This window comes from Eurosta solidaginis, chromosome 5, assembly GCF_040869045.1.
Source record: "Eurosta solidaginis isolate ZX-2024a chromosome 5, ASM4086904v1, whole genome shotgun sequence".
NCBI lineage: Eukaryota > Metazoa > Arthropoda > Insecta > Diptera > Tephritidae > Eurosta > Eurosta solidaginis.
The window spans coordinates 197,590,879-197,607,417 of NC_090323.1; the positions used below are offsets into that span (position 1 = coordinate 197,590,879).

Below are 16,539 nucleotides of genomic sequence, written 5' to 3' on the forward strand. Positions count from 1 at the left end.
CCTATACTACCTATCTTACTGTGTTCATAACTGGTGTTATGATCATCATTATAATTTACACTGTTATCGCTTATATTACCATTCAGGAAGTGTGAGTTCATGACATTAGGGTCAAATTTGCATTGAATATTATCTTTTTTGGCTACTCCAGCAGTACGAAGATTCTTCCATAGCATTTTTGGAGGCAAATTTGCATTAAATTTATTATTCAAATATGCCACCTTAGCATTCCGGATACATAAGGTAGCTTGATTGCGCAAAAGACGATAGGCTTCCCATTTGTTTTCATATGGAAATTGCTTCCATTCTCTGTAAGCTTTCTCACGTTTTCTTAAAAGCTTCAGAATTTCATTTGAGAACCATGGTTTTTTATGACCTTGGATTTTAACGGTTTTTAGAGGAACATATCTATTAAAAAGGTGATTGACAAGGCTATTAAAATATTCCAACTTTTCGTCTAACTTAGAGAAGGAAAAGCATCCATTCCAGTCAAGAAAAGCAGCCTCATTACTTAGCTTATCTAGGTTTACAGCATTATAGTTCCTATAGGTCAATTCAAAGTCGGGCTCTTTTACGTTGAATTTCAGATCATACGATAAAAATAACATTTCGTGGTCAGAAATAACATCCATGGGGAATTGGTCAATATGATTTATGTTATTGGCATCGTTAACACATATTAAATCGAGTAAACTTGCCTTGCTATTTGGAGAAAAACGGGTCGCGAATGTGTTCACAATGCACAGATCATTTGCCTGAAAGTTACTTAAAAGGTTTTTACTGCGGGAATCATTATTAAGGATATCAATATTAAAGTCACCGCAGATGATGACATGTTCATAATTTATTGCATATTCAGAGAGTTTAATAAATAAGCATGTTAAGTCATTTGACCTATTGGGGTTGTATACACAAGCCACAAAACACTTAGTCCGAGCATCGCCTATTTCAATAAATATACTTTCTACCTCACTGGTATGGTCTGAGCGATAAATTACTTTTGGATTCAAAAATTGTTTGCAGTATATAGCAACTCCACCACCACGGATGTTATTTTTCCTGTCATTTCTCAGCAATACATATTTATCTAATGAATAAGAATGGTCTTCAACGCCAGATTTGAACCACGTTTCGGTAATACAAATTAAGTCAATGTTTAGATCAGCAAATACATATGAAAGGTAGTCTAATTTATGAACCGTAAGACTGCGAGTATTTAAATGACACACATTGAATGTTGGATGTCTTTTACATATTTGACTCAAGATACACCTTACCTGCCCACTGTCAGTACAATCGTTATTCACTTCATACATAATCAAAATAAACAAGCAAGACGATATCAACAGAGCAGCAGATGAAAGTTTTAAACGTGGAAGTGAAAAAGAGTATAGAGTGTGAAATGGGAAGAGAAACAATAGTGCCAGTATAAAATAATATATTAAGCATTAAAACTAAGCAAAGCATTATGCTAGGGTGTTTGTGTATTGTTCGCTTCATTTGTCGGTACGTTGTTTCCTGCAATTCGTTCAGCGCTCTCTTTATCACTAATTTTTACAGCATCACTGTGTTGACTAGTACGTACATACACATCTCCACGCAGTGAGAAAACAGAAGTGAACCGTTTCTGTTTTTTTAATTGCAGAGCATGCTGCAATACTTCACGGTTACGCTTTGTAAGGCACTCATGCACAAATATTTTTCCATTTCCATTGCACTCAATATCGCTAAGAGCTAATGATCTTCTGTTGTTTTTGCAGAAGTTAGCTATTGCTCTTAAAAGCAAAGAGCGGTCATTGGGTGAATTTAATTTGATTATTAAAGGTGAGCTACCGTTCTTGCTTTTTCGAATACGAAAGGCAGTGCGAATAGATGGCGGATTTACCTGCACTGTGCGACATATTTTAGTGAAGACTTCACCTAAATCTTCATTCGTCGTTGTGGGCACTCCACTTACCAATATATCTGTCAGTATGGCATTATTTTCGCATTCATCCACCTGACTCCTCAGTGCATTGACATATATATAGTATATATATATTTTTCGCAATTTTAGCCCCATTTTTACAGCTATAAGCTTCAAATTTCACCAACTGCTTACGTATTTAGCATATATTTTGTCTGAAAAAATCATAGATATCGGTGGTATATATATTATATACACCATATAAACTGTCATTTTTGCCCCTTTTTTACGGCTAGAAGCTTCAAAATTCATCAAATAGTTACGTTTACGTCATATATTTTTGAAATACGTGATTCGTAGTCATAGTTTTTACATGCAGATCACAAAAAACGTGAAGCTTTGCATCCTCACACAAAGTACTTACCTATTTTTTATTTTATATTTATCTTAAAAATCGTTTAGCTATGTACATCTGTTCACTATATATATTTCTTATCTTATACATCCGATTATTTGTAGATTACGAACGGGATAAGATTATTGTTCAGCCCCATTCATGAAAGGTATAAATTCTTCGGCACAGCCGAAGACAGTCCCGTCCTTACTTGTTTTATTTTCTGAAAATTTAAAAAAATATATTTCAGAATTTTGTAACTGAAACTGTGCACATGAATCTCAAAAACGTTTACAAAAATATTCGAACAGTCGATCTTGCAAAATTCGAACTTTTTATTTGGAGTTTCCTGAGTTTTTTTTTCCCAGTTTTGTAGCCCAGTGAATTTCAATCTAACATAGTAAAAGCCTAGTCCGGTAATGGGTATTTATAAATACAACCGCGAGCACGAAAACAGCAGTGGCAAGTTTTTTATCAAATTTCGTCAATTAGATACGTCTTTTTTATTTCCGATAATTTATGAAACTTTTTTTATGAATTTTGTAACGGAAACTATGCAAGCTAACCTCAAAAACGTCTTCGAAAAAATTTTATGCAAATTTCGAAATTTTTATATTGAGTTTTCTGCGTATCTTTGAGTATTCTCAATCAATTTTAGCCTAACAAAGTACAAATTATAGGTCTCACAATTAAAATTGATTTTTGAACATTTTTTTTCCATACGCCCCTCGCATAGCTTTATTTTTTATAAGGAAGAAAATATGAAATACATTGCAAAACAATTTTCAAAACTCAAAGCGAATTTTGTGAGATCTAAGTCAAGTCCGCCGTGGTGTGGTGATAGCGTGCTCCACCTACCACAGCGAAGATCCTGGTTTCAAGTATCAGTACATCAAAGATTTAGAAACAAGCATTTTCAATTATGTAAAAGTTTTTCTCAGCGGGGTCGCCCCTCGTATATGATTTAGCAAATACTCCGAGTGTATATCTGCCATGACATGCATCTCAGTGAAAACTTATTTGCCTTGCAAGTGCCGCTCGTAGTCGACGTAAGCCATGTAGGTCCTGTCCCAACAATTTTCAGGGAAAACTAAAAGGAGCAAGACGCAAGTTGAAAGAGAAGATCGACATAAATCTCTTCGGAGGTATAACGCGCCTTGTATTTTTTTAGGAACAAAAAGGTCGAACTTTTCGTAAAATTTTCTTAAATTTTAGAATTTTTTGGAATCCGTTTTTGACATTGGTTTGCATAATTTTGGTTAGGTAGGTAGGTAGGTTGAACTGGCCGGTCCATGAGGACCTCACATAGACTGATTGAGTCCGTAGTGTTACCAGAAGTTTGTTTTAACGACCAAACTGAAAAACCCTATCAAAAACCACGACCTATATTATAAAATAACTCCGTCCTCTTGGCAAATACTAGAAGCTTCCTAGGACTTAAGCCACTTGCTGCTTCTAGATCTGACAGCTGTATCACTCCTAATAGCTGGAGTCTTAGCCTGGCAAGTGCAGGGCACGAGCACAGAATGTGCTCGATCGTTTCCTCCTCCAACCCGCACTTCCTACACCTGCTATCACTGACCAAGCCTAATTTAAAGGCATGTGACGCCAGAAGGCAGTGTCCAGTCAGAATACCCGTCATGAGTCTACAGTCCTCTCTTTTTAATGATAGAAGCAACTGTGTTAGTCTAAGGTTGTAAGACCTACACATAATCTTCGACACTTTACAGCCCCGCGCTTGAACCCACGCCTTTTCTGCTTGGTGGATCATGTGCACCTCTCGCCTTCGCTTAATCTCGCCCAATCTAATTGGGACGTCTACGGAGCAAGCTTCAAGGGATGCGCCCTTTTTAGCTAATTCGTCCGCTTTTTCATTCCCATCTATTCCCATATGCCCTGGGACCCAATATAGATGTATGCTTCTCCCTGTCCCGATTCTCTCCAGAGACTGCTTACACTCTAACACGCATTTAGATGCTGTGCTATGCGAGATTATTGCCTTAATTGCTGCTTGACTGTCAATATAAAAGTTAACACGGTTGCAGCTTAAGCTATTCTCTTCCAGGGTTTCTACTGCTTTGGTTACGGCTAATATTTCCGCTTGGAAAACGCTACAGTAATCCGGCAGCCTGTAGGATCTGCTTAATTCCGGATCAGCGCAGTATACCGCAGACCCTACTCCTTCCACTATTTTGGAACCATCGGTGTACACATCTATCGCCTCGTCCGCCATTTGCGCACCCTTGCGCCAACCGTCCACCCCTATTGTGGCCTTGAGATCTCCCTCAAAGTGCAGGTAGGGAATCATGTAGTCTGTTCGTCTTGTGACTGAGGACGCTATACTACTATGGCCATATGGTCGGCGCTCAAGCTGCCCCGTAGCATCGAGCCTGGTTGCGGTCGTTAACGCTTTGTTCTTTGCTACCAGGTCTACAGGTGGAATGTGCAGAATGGCATACAGTGCAGCCTTTGGGGTTGTTTTCAGGGATCCCGTAATGCAAAGCATCGATAGTCTGCATACCCCCTCTAATTTTTTGAGGTATGTTGTTTTTTGTGTGGCTTTCCACCAAACAAGAACTCCATAGTATAGAATAGGGCTTACAATCGCTGTAAAAACCCAATGAGAAAGAGAGGGCGATAGGCCCCACGTATACCCCAGCATTCTTTTACATGCATAGGGTGCCGTTGAGGCCTTCTTGACCCTCTCCTCCACGTTGAGCTTCCATGACAGCTTACTGTCTAGGATGATTCCTAGATATTTTGTGCAAGGTTTCTCCTGTAAGGTCACCGCTCCTAACTTAGGCCTGGTCCAATTTGGGACCTTGTACCTCTTTGTAAACAAGACCATATCCATCTTCTCCGCATTGACTTTCAGCCCGACATTAGATGCCCAGGTATGAATATCCCGAAGCGCCCGATCCATCAAAGAACTAATCGTTGGAAGGCATTTTCCACTTATGACAATTGCAACGTCATCTGCGTAAGCCGTAAGTTTTACGGGTCCCTCATCGAATTGCCTGAGCAGTTGGTTGATGACCAGTGTCCACAGCAGAGGTGATAGCACCCCTCCCTGCGGCGTGCCCCTGTCCACTGATTTCGTGGCCTCGTACAATCCCCATTGTGATGTAATCTTTCTGCAATTTAACATGCAGCCGATCCATCTGATTAAGGCAGGATGTACTTTAATGTAATTAAGACCATCCATAATCGCCCATTTTGCAACATTATTGAAAGCCCCGGCAATGTCCAAGAAGACTCCTAGAGCATACTCCTTATATTCCAAGGATTTCTCTATGCTTATTACCACCCTATGCAATGCGGTGTCTACCGACTTGCCTTTGGTGTACGCATGCTGTGTTGTGGAGAGCAGCTTTTCATCCACGTTGGACTTTATGTACACATCTATCAGCCTCTCAAAGGTTTTGAGCAGAAATGATGTTAAGCTAATGGGTCTATAGTCTTTGGGATACACGTGACCGATCCTCCCCGCCTTTGGTAGAAAAGCTACACGAGCAGTTCTCCAAGAGTGCGGTACATGATTCAGTCTTATGCACCCATCGAATATTATTTTAAGCCATTCCACGACCTCCCTACTTGAGACTTGTAGCATGGCCGGGAATATACCATCTGGGCCCGGCGATTTAAACTTAGAAAACGTCTTCACTGCCCACTCGATCTTGGTATCGGTCACCAAGCCCGGCACCACTAGCTCCGTGATCGAAGTGTGCGTGATGTCTGCTGGTTCTTCTAAACCGTCTCCCGATGGGAAATGTGTATCGAGAAGCACCTCAAGGGATTCCTCACTATCACGTGACCATTCCCCGTTCTCTTTCTTTATTAGTCCCTGGACTATGTTTCCCTTTGCTAGGACTTTTTTCAACCGTGCTGTTTCACTGGAGCACTCTATGTCCGTACAGAAACTTTTCCATGAGTTTCTCTTCGCCCTGGTAATTTCACGCTTGTATATCCTCAGTAGATCCCTGTACTCGTCCCGACACGCTTCGCTTTCCGCGGTTTTTGCGAGTTTAAACATTTCTTTTACCTGTCTTCTTAGAAGACTCAGCTCATTGCTCCACCATGGCGGCTTTGCTTTTCTTCTGAATCTTCTTAGAGGGCAAGCTTTGTTATACGCAGTCATAAGCATCCTTGTTAGGAATTCATTCGACTCCTCCAGTTCCTCTACATTAGCAACCTCTTTGGGTTGTCCCAGTTTCGTTTCTACATGTTTCTGGAATTTAGCCCAATTCGTTGCCCTAGGGTTTCTAAAGGTTCCTCCCTTCTCTACCCTCTTTAGTGGGATGCTGAAGCTTATATACGCATGGTCGGAGAAAGATGGTCTATCGAGAACCATCCAATCATACCTTGATATATCACGCTCGGAGCTCAATGTAATATCCAGAACATTGCTGGATGTTGGACCAATGTATGTAGGAACATTTCCCCTGTTGGCTATCTGCAAATTGGTTTGCAATATGTAACAAAATAGAGATTCGCCTCTCTCGTTCGTATCTGCTCCTCCCCACGCATTGTGGTGCGCATTTGCATCTGCGCCTATGACCAACCGCCCTTTGCGCCCTTCCTCCTGTACTAGCCTTTTGCACTCCATCGGTGGAACCTCCGCAGCATGGGCCATGTAGCAGGACGCCAGGATAAATGCCTGCTTATTCTTTTGTTCAACGGCCACCGCTACGAGATCCTCGGTGGTGTAATTAGGCAGCATATATGAATGCAGCTGTTTCCTTACCATTACTACAGCTCGCACCCGTCCTTCCGTTTGTGCGTAGTAAACGCCAAACCCGCGCGCGCTAAGTCCAGAAACCTTTCCTCCCGATGAGAGCCACGGCTCCTGGATCAGCGCCACGTCAAACGAACCCTCCTCAAGGGTTAGGAGGAGTTCGCTCGACGCCACTTTACTGTGTTGGAGGTTTATCTGTAGGACTCGCAGCACCATTGGGCTGTTTGTCCCCTCCAGCACCTTCGTCTTGCCGTCGTCGTCCTCCTCTTGCCCTTTTGGTTTAGAGTATTCGAGGCCCCCTTCAGCCCCTCGTGAATGTTGTGCCGTGTGTTCCTCTGTGCGAGTCACAGCACCATTTAGCGGTTGGTCCTCTTCTAGCACGTTCGTGGTGACGTCGGGGACCTCCACCTGTCTTTTTTCCCTTAGGCTTCTGAGGTCCTTTTCGACTTCGCCCACTTCCAGCGTGTTAGGATTTTTATCCTCGGGACTTCTTTTCCTGAGTCGCACGTAAATTTTGCCAGTGCCAAAGGATATTTTGCCAAGCTGCGTGTACAAAATATCCTCCGCCTGCTTGTTTATTTGGAAGATGTAGAACTGACCATCCTCGGTAGGACGAGATACAGTAAGTACCTTCCAATCCTGTGTCGGTATGTTCGGATTCTGATTCTGCAGAAGTCGCAGTGTATCCTCCGACTTCATCACGTATGGTATCCATACCTTAACTTTTGGTACCGTGGGGATTTGCGCTTTATCCACCACCTCAAACCGCGCGTTCGTGCCTTGCCTTTGGAGGTTTGGAACGACTTCCTCCAGCCACCGCAAGCTCGCGATGTTGTCGCACGCTATCATCTTCACACCATTATACCATCCCCCCGAATCAAAGGTTGGAAGGGGCTTACTTGGTTGTTCCCGCATCATCTTAAGCATTAAGCTAATAAGCTCCCTTTCCACAGATCTCCACCTTTCAGTAGTCATTTGTCGAAAGGACTGCTACGATCAACCAGCGCCACAGTCAGTGACTGCTTTGCCACATCACTCATCTTCTCGGGAAAAGCAGAAGTTTTAGTGTTATCTCCCTTTTACACCTCCGAGAAAGCCGGAGTCTTAGCGTTATCTCCCTTTGGCTTATCTCCTACATCCGTAATTGGAACTTCCCTCTGACTCGCAGCTTTCGAGGTAGCTGCTACCTCGCTTTGGAGCCCATCTGTCTTACAGCTTTGGGTCTACTTGTCTTGTCTATGCGATTGCCGTGCCTCGCGGCTCTAGGACTGGGTCCTTTCTGTCTCACGAAAGCAGGCTTGTCGCCTTCCGCTGAACGTTGCCTCTTCATTCTGCCATTCGACGCTTCTTCCTCCTCGTACCGGTTGCAGAAACGAGGGTTACTCGCAGCAAACCTTTTGAACTGCCTTCGACCTACTTCTACCGCTTCATGGGCCCATTCCATGCGCTCGATCTCCACTTCTGTTGGGTCGACCACTGCTCCCAAGAGTTGTACAATTCTTAGTGCTGCACGGTACTGCGAGAGAGCTCTTTTACTTCCTCTGCTCCGTACCCTTCTCCACTCTTCTACTCCGTTTTCATTTGTGTGCTTCTCCAACACGGAGTTCATTGAATCAGCACTACTCTCGCTCCCCGAGTCCGACGCATCGCTTAATTCGTATTTGTCGTCCTTGGATTGCGACTCAGTCCTCCTCTTTACATCCTCCTTATTACATTCAGGTAATGAGTTGTTCATCTTGGTCGTACGACCACCTGCCCGACAAGGCGGGCTCAGCGGTCCAGTATTATATACGGGGAAAGAACCGTCCGCCACAGCAGCGCCCCTTACTGCGGTAAGGCCATAAATACTTCCCGATATGGCCCGGTATCGGGAAGGCTCCGTTCGAATACAGCCGAATTTATCCCCTGGCTGCAAATCGTCCAATAGGCACGGTCCGCATAACACCCTGGATTAGGGGGTTGGCAGTTCTTGGTCACCGACATCCCGCCGCCCTCCTATGAGGCGAAACGGCGTAGATGTCAGTCCTAAACAGCTCCGCCTCATAGTCGGGCGCTATGGAGTTCGGCTAAGCCCTCACACCAACGACAAGGTGCCTACCCTAGTGAGGGTAATTTCGGTTAAAAAATCTATATAAATTTTTCTTTAAATTATCGAAAATAAAAAGGGAGGTATTTATTGAGAAAATTTCATAAAAATTGCAACTGCTATTTTCGAATTCACTGCTGTATGTAAAAACTTGCATCTGCTACTGAAATTGATTTCATATTGTTCTACTGATAAAATTGCCGCTTTAAATCGAAGTTAGTAAATGTGAACTGCCACACCCACACAAACCGATAGACAAATTGCAGCAATCATCATGTATTATGATGAACGTTGAGTGGCAATATGTGGCATATTTTCCAGACGGTTGATGACTGAACCGCAACCAATGTCAACTGGCCATTTAAGTGAGTACGTATGTACATGTATATATGTGCTTTGTAGGCATTAGCTCTGCCCTAGTCCGAAAGTTGTTGTTGGATACGCTGCAGGGACATAACTGGTCAGTGTCCCTCAAAATAATGCGGTTAGTTAACGATAATTCTGGGATGAGTCGCAAAGAATCATATTATGTTTTGCTGATTTTCCAACAGGGTAGATAATTGATGTGTATTGGAACGATTTTTCATCATCTTTTGTCAAATTTTCTTTGGAGACAAAAAAGTTTCTGCGTTTGGCCATCATCATTCGTTCTTGTGATTATACCCATTTTGCTTGAACATGTCCTATAGAGACCCTAATTATAGCCTTCTAAACTGGTACTGTCGGATGTCTGCCCTTTATATTCCAAAGGCAGTCGTCGTACAAATCCTCTTTCTACTCCTTTCTATATCTTAATGGATACTCTCGATCAGGTCGTCTTTGTATCCATCCTGCTTCTTTCGTTTTTCATAGGATATTGATTGGACCATTTGTATCCTTTCACACATGAACTTCTACTGTGGGATAGATTCATACGGCTACAGTCGGACAAGTTGTCTTTGCGCTCCTACGTGCACTATCGGACCTACATTCTTTTGTGGCATATGGGTACGTCGTTTGAGTGCCCTTTATACATAAGGATACTTTATTTTATTTAGGGCTGAGTAATCATGACCATTTTCATTAGTTAGTGGAGATCATATATTGTCGCATGGCAGGAAATATCCCATCTGAAAGTGGGGATTTTAACTTGGAAAAAGTTTCAGTCGCCAGCCATGACAGTACTCGCTCCGAGATAATCTCTTATGCGCTATCTCCCGAACTAAACTGTGCATCAAAAAGCACTTCAAGGGTCGCTTGTCACAACGTGTTCATTCCACATTTTCCTTTTTTTATCAGTGCACCTATTTCCAAACCAGTTAGGACTTTCATTAGTCTTGTTGTCTCACTACAACGTTCGGATTCTCACCGTGTGACTCTATTTGCTCTCTACACAATATTCGGTGTAGTTCTTTCATATAACATCACTATTGGCATTGCCAACTTTCAACTTTCAAAAAAGAAAAACTGAATTGGGACCACTGTGCACTGTGAAAAGGAAGGGAAGTAATATTTATTCTACGAAACGACGAAGTGAAAAATTATTTTCATAAATTTGTATAAATTTTTATTTGAAATTTTTTTCTATTTACCACTTCACAGAACACGAATTTCCACCAGCTATCTATAAAACACACCGCTTCGTTATGTTATTTAAATGTATTTGTTAAGGCGTATAAAGCCAATTAAATTTACATATAATAGCAGTTATGTTAAAACAGGGTAAGTTTCAAATAAATACATACTTTATCAGTTAAGCTTAAACGTCAGCATTAGCCTCTAGTGTAATTCAGATGCTTTTTGCCTTAGATTTTATATAAACAGGAAAAATTGTTGCTCATATTAAGTGTGTGTGTATGTGTACATAATTTTTATGAGTGAGTTGAGATTGCAAACTAAATTTGCATTTCGGAATTGCGTAAATAATAAAAACAAATATTTATTAAGGTGGCACTGGGAGCACCCATATTAGGGATGCCATTTTTGCAAAACAGAAATTTTCGGAATTTCAAATCAGAATCTTAACAAGTAAAAGTGTCTAAGTGCGGGTGTAACCGAACAATATATACTCAGCGTGGGTTTGAATTGTACAGTTCATTTCAGATCAATAGATCATTTAATTTTTCGATGTTTGTTACGAGGGATATTTACTTTTTTTTTTTTTTGAGGCTCTAGAATTTTTGTGTATTGCTTGATCGCAATAGAGACGTGACACCGCCCATTAAAACAAAAGTCTCCCAATTTCCTTTAACAATAAAACTTGTTATATGAAATGTCATTGATAAAAAACTATTTTTCGCTAAGATATCGCTTATTAGTCTAAAACTGCATGGTCCTTTACTGATTTCGTTAATTTTTCTTCCAAGCATTTATAGTCAAGGAATACTCTCAGTCGAATTTTGCTGTAATATGTTTAACATTTTTTGATTTTTGATTAATAAATAGTCAGGTTTTTGTGATTTCCAAAATGTTATATGTGTAGCAAGTAAGGAAGGCTAAGTTCGGGTGTAATCGAACATTACATACTCAGCTGAGAGCTATGGAGACAAAATAAGGGAAAATCACTATGTAGGAAAATGAACCTAGGTTAACCGTGGAATGTGTTTGTATGACATGGGTATCAAATGGAAGGTATTAATGAGTATTTTAAAAGGGAGTGGGCTATAGTGCTATAGGTGGACACCATTTAGGGATATCGCCATAAAGTTGGACCAGGGGTGACTCTAGAATTTGTTTGTACGATATGGGTATCAAATGAAAGGTGTAAATGAGTATTTTAAAAGGGAGTGGGCCTTAGTTCTATAGGTGGACGCCTTTTCGAGATATCGCCATAAAGGTGGACCAGGGGTGACTCTAGAATTTGTTTGCACGATATGGGTATCAAATGAAAGGTGTTAATGAGGGTTTAAAAAGGAAGTGGTGGTAGTTGTATATGTGAAGGCATTTTCGAGATATCGACCAAAATGTGGACCAGGGTGACCCAGAACATTATCTGTCGGATACCGCTAATTTATTTATATAAGATTTCGCCCTGCAGAACTTTTTCATTTTCTTCTACTTAATATGGCAGGTGTCACACCCATTTTACAAAGTTTTTTTCTAAAGTTATATTTTGTGTCAATGAACCAATCCAATTACCATGTTTCATCCCTTTTTTCGTATTTGGTATAGAATTATGGCATTTTTTTCATTTTTCGCAATTTTCGATATCGAAAAAGTGGGCGTGGTCATAGTCGGACTTCGGCCATTTTCTATACCAATACAAAGTGAGTTCAGATAAGTACGTGAACTTAGTTTAGTAAAGATATATCGATTTTTGCTCAAGTTATCGTGTTAACGGGCGAGCTGAAGGACAGACGGTCGACTGTGTATAAAAACTGGGCGTGGCTTCAACCGATTTCGCCCTTTTTCACAGAAAACTGTTATCGTCCTAGAATCTAAGCTCCTACCTACCAAATTTCACAAGGACTGGCAAATTTTTGTTCGACTTATGGCACACGGCCACCATGGTGTGATGGTAGCGTGCTCCGCCTACCACACCGTATGCCCTGGGTTCGCACCCCGGGCAAAGCAACATCAAAATTTTATAAATAAGGTTTTTAAATTAGAAGAAAATTTTTCTAAGCGGGGTCGCCCCCGGCAGTGTTTGGCAAGCGCTCCGGGTGTATTTCTGCCATGAAAAGCTCTCAGTGGAAACTCGCCTGCCTTGCAGATGCCGTTCGGAGTCGGCATAAAACATGTAGGTCCCGTCCGACCAATTTGTAGGGAAAATCAAGAGGAGCACGACACAAATTGGAAGAGAAGCTCGGCCTTAGATCTCTTCGGAGGTTATCGCGGCTTACGTTTATTTTCTTATTTATGGCATTAAAAGTATCCCAGGCAAATTAAATGAAGAAGGAGGAGCCACGCCCATTTTGAAATTTTCATTTATTTTTGTATTTTGTTGCACGATATTTTACTGGAATTGAATGTTGACATAATTTACTTGTATACTGTAAAGATATCCAATTTTTTGTTAAAATTCGACTTAAAAAAAATTTTTTTTTTTTTAAGTTGGCGTGGTCGTTCTCTGATTTTGCTAATTTTTTTTAACCATAGATATAGTAATAGGGGTAAAGTTCCTGCCAAATTTCATCATGATATCTTCAACGACTGCCAAATTACAGCTTGCAAAACTTTTAAATTACCTTTTTTAAAAGTGGGCGGTGCCACGCCCATTGTGCAAAATTCTACTAATATTCCGTTCTGCGTCATAGGTTTAACTCACCTACCAAGTTTCATCGCTTTATTCGTCTTTGGTAATGAATTATCGCACTTTTTCGGTTTTTCGAAATTTTCGATATCGAAAAAGTGGGCGTGGTTATATTCCGATTACGTTCATTTTAAGTAGCTATCTGGGATGAGTGCCCAGGAATCTACGTATCAAATTTCCTCAAGATACCTCAAAATTTACTCAAGTTATCGTGTTAACGGACAGACGGACGGACATGGCTCAATCAAATTTTTTTTTGATACTGATGATTTTGATATATGGAAGTCTATATCTATCTCGATTCCTTTATACCTGCACAACCAACCGTTATTTAATCAAAGTTAATATACTTTGTGAGCTCTGCTCAACTGAGTATAAAAAGTGGGCATGGTTATCATTTGATTTCGCTCATTTCCAATAACGATTGGAGACGAATGCCAAGAAACCCATATACGAAATTTCAATAAGATATCTCAAAATTTACTTCAGTTATCATGTGCACAGACATACAGACGAACAGACGAACGGACGGACTTGGCTTAATCCATTCCTTTTTTCATCCTGAGCATTTTTGTATACGGAAGTCTTTATTTATCTCGATTCGTTTATGTGTGCAAAGCACGCTAAGTATAATTTGATTAATCGATTATCCGATTTCAGATTTTTGAACGTTAATTAATCGAAATTCGCTATTCAAATAGTTAATTTATTTAGATTAATCCAATAATCGCGATAATTCAAAATCAAATTCAATTTTGTATGTGTTCAAACAAAAAAAAAAAAATTACGTATACGCCCTGTATGTATCAAACATTTGAATCTTTTTTAATTTGATCGGTTAGTAGATATTGAAATTTTGGAATGGTATGTCTCAAAAATGATGCCCCTTAGTAAAATTTTCTGAGCTTTCCGATTGCAGCGAGAAAAACATTAGTAGGCATACAAAACTTTCAGGAAAGAAAATTATTTTGGTAGTAATGTCAAAAAATGGTCCAAAATCCAAATTTCTTACAATTTTTGGAAACCTATTTGTGGTCATCGCAAATTTCTTTACTTTAGGGAGTTTAAATAGTTCCCCACCTGGTGCTTCGAAAGGAATGGCGGCCGCCCCCTACCTTTGCTTCTATAGGCGGGTTCCGATAGAAACACTTTCTTGGGCGGTGAATCATCTTTCATTCGCATAACATGGCCTAGCCGCTGCGTTTTAATTCGCTGAACAATGTTGATGTCTGCGTATAGCGCGTACAGCTCATCCTTAAATTTTCTTCGGTATTCACCATCGCCAATGCGTAGAGGTCCATAGATATTTCGAAAAACTTTTCTCTCGAACACTCCCATAGCCGCTTCATCTGATGTTGTCATGGTCCATGTTTCTGCACCATATAGCAGGACGTGTACGATAAGTGACTTGTAGAGTATGATTTTCGTTTGCGGAGAGAGGACTTTACTTTTCAATTGCGTACCTAGTCCAAAGAAGCATTTATTGGCGAGACTGATTCTTCGCTGGATTTCAGAGCTGATGTTGTTGTTAGTGTTGATGCTGGTTCCCAAATAAACGAACTATTTTACTATTTCGAAATTATGGCTACCAACAGTAGCGTGGTTGCCAAGGCGCTTATGCGCTGACTCTTTGCTCGATGACAGCAGGTACTTCGTGTTGTCCTCATTCACCATCAAACCCATCTTTACCGCTTCTTTTTCCAGTTTAAAGTAATCAGAACTAACGGCGCGGGTGTTTAGACCAATGGCCAATGTCATACCTGATCATTCTACGGTCAAAAATCTGCTCGAGATGTGATGAGTGAAAATCGGCTCACGTAAGAGCTTTGAGCACCGATTCCTTGAAAAAATTGTATGCAACTCAACAAAATGTGTCTCGTATTTTTGTCCGTCTTGGCTCCAGGAATAGCAAAGTATTCAAGTGCCGTTTCGGATGACCCTGTGCATAGCACATTCCATTAAATTTAAATTGACCTAAGTAAACGCAAAAATGCAATGGTTTTTATGACTACATCCCAGATTGACAAGAAATTAAATATGTACTGGGCAGTGACAGCTTCAATAGCCAATAACATACGTAACAATGAATTTTGTTCACGAGATATAACACCACAAGTTTCGAAATTACTTTCAGAGTATTTCTCGATAATATTTTTGGAAGTTTTCGATATTACATATAAAGGGATTACATTAAGGATCATTAAATACCAGACAAACTAAGATTTTTTTCGATATTATTTCAGAGAATTTTAAACAATTTCGAAAAAGTGGAGTTCCGCCAATCCTTACAGTTTTCTAGAAATAGTCCTAACCTACCATTAAATAATAATGAAAATAGAATATGCAGAATATGCAGGGCGCTTTAATGCATCATTTAGTGCAACATCGCAATTTCCCCGAAAGAAAAACGAAATAATCCACAAACGATTCCGACAGTGCCTACAGCCATACCGATATGACCCCGAATAGCTTCTAAAACCATCCCCTTCTGGAGTGACCACTATAATCCGGAAATGACCATGGAAGATCGACGATCGAATCGATGATATACGATTATTCCATTTTAACTAATCAAATTCTGAAAATCGAATTCTATAGCGTTCGAATAATTAGAATATTCGATTAAAGTGGAACGATATTTTGGATGTGAAAAACATTTCCTTTTTTCAACAAGCTTAAAAGTATGTACCCCTTTCATACCAAATAGTGAAAAAAGAATGTTACATTTACTTACCGGTACCCGTCTTTCTATGTGGTCCAGATATGCTTGTATGTAATTGGTTGGTTTTTAATAGAACAACGTGCTTATTGCCAAACAACTATGTACCTTTCCTTCTGAGCTAATATTATTTCTCCATCAGACAATGACCCTCGAAATTTTCCGCATAGTAAAGGTGGTTATGGATTGGGGATCGCACAGATGCCATTGACTTTAAAAGCATGCCATGAAATCTAGTCATGCAGAAAATTGTATATCAACATATTGTCGAAATTGTTATTTACATATATTTAGTACTTAAGTATACGTATTTAAATGTACGTTTCTTTTCATAGCCATCAAAAACGTTCACCTTATATAAGAATTAGTTAGTTTTTGTAAAAGCTTGCAATATGGAGAGGCAGAATCATTATTTATATGGAAACAGAATATAGCAAGCGACAGCTGATTACCTAACCGCTGACCGAT

At 40.2% G+C, this 16,539-nt stretch overlaps 1 protein-coding gene across 1 annotated transcript in view; it reads right to left on the reverse strand.

Moving 5' to 3' along the window:
* The window catches only part of CapaR (Capability receptor), a 526,950-nt gene that overhangs the window by 337,584 nt on the left and 172,827 nt on the right, over window positions 1-16,539 (reverse strand). Inside the window, exon 2 of the mRNA XM_067787359.1 lies at window positions 16,087-16,304. The gene's annotated coding sequence lies outside the window, so the exon portion shown is untranslated. The remainder of the gene's footprint in view (window positions 1-16,086; window positions 16,305-16,539) is intronic.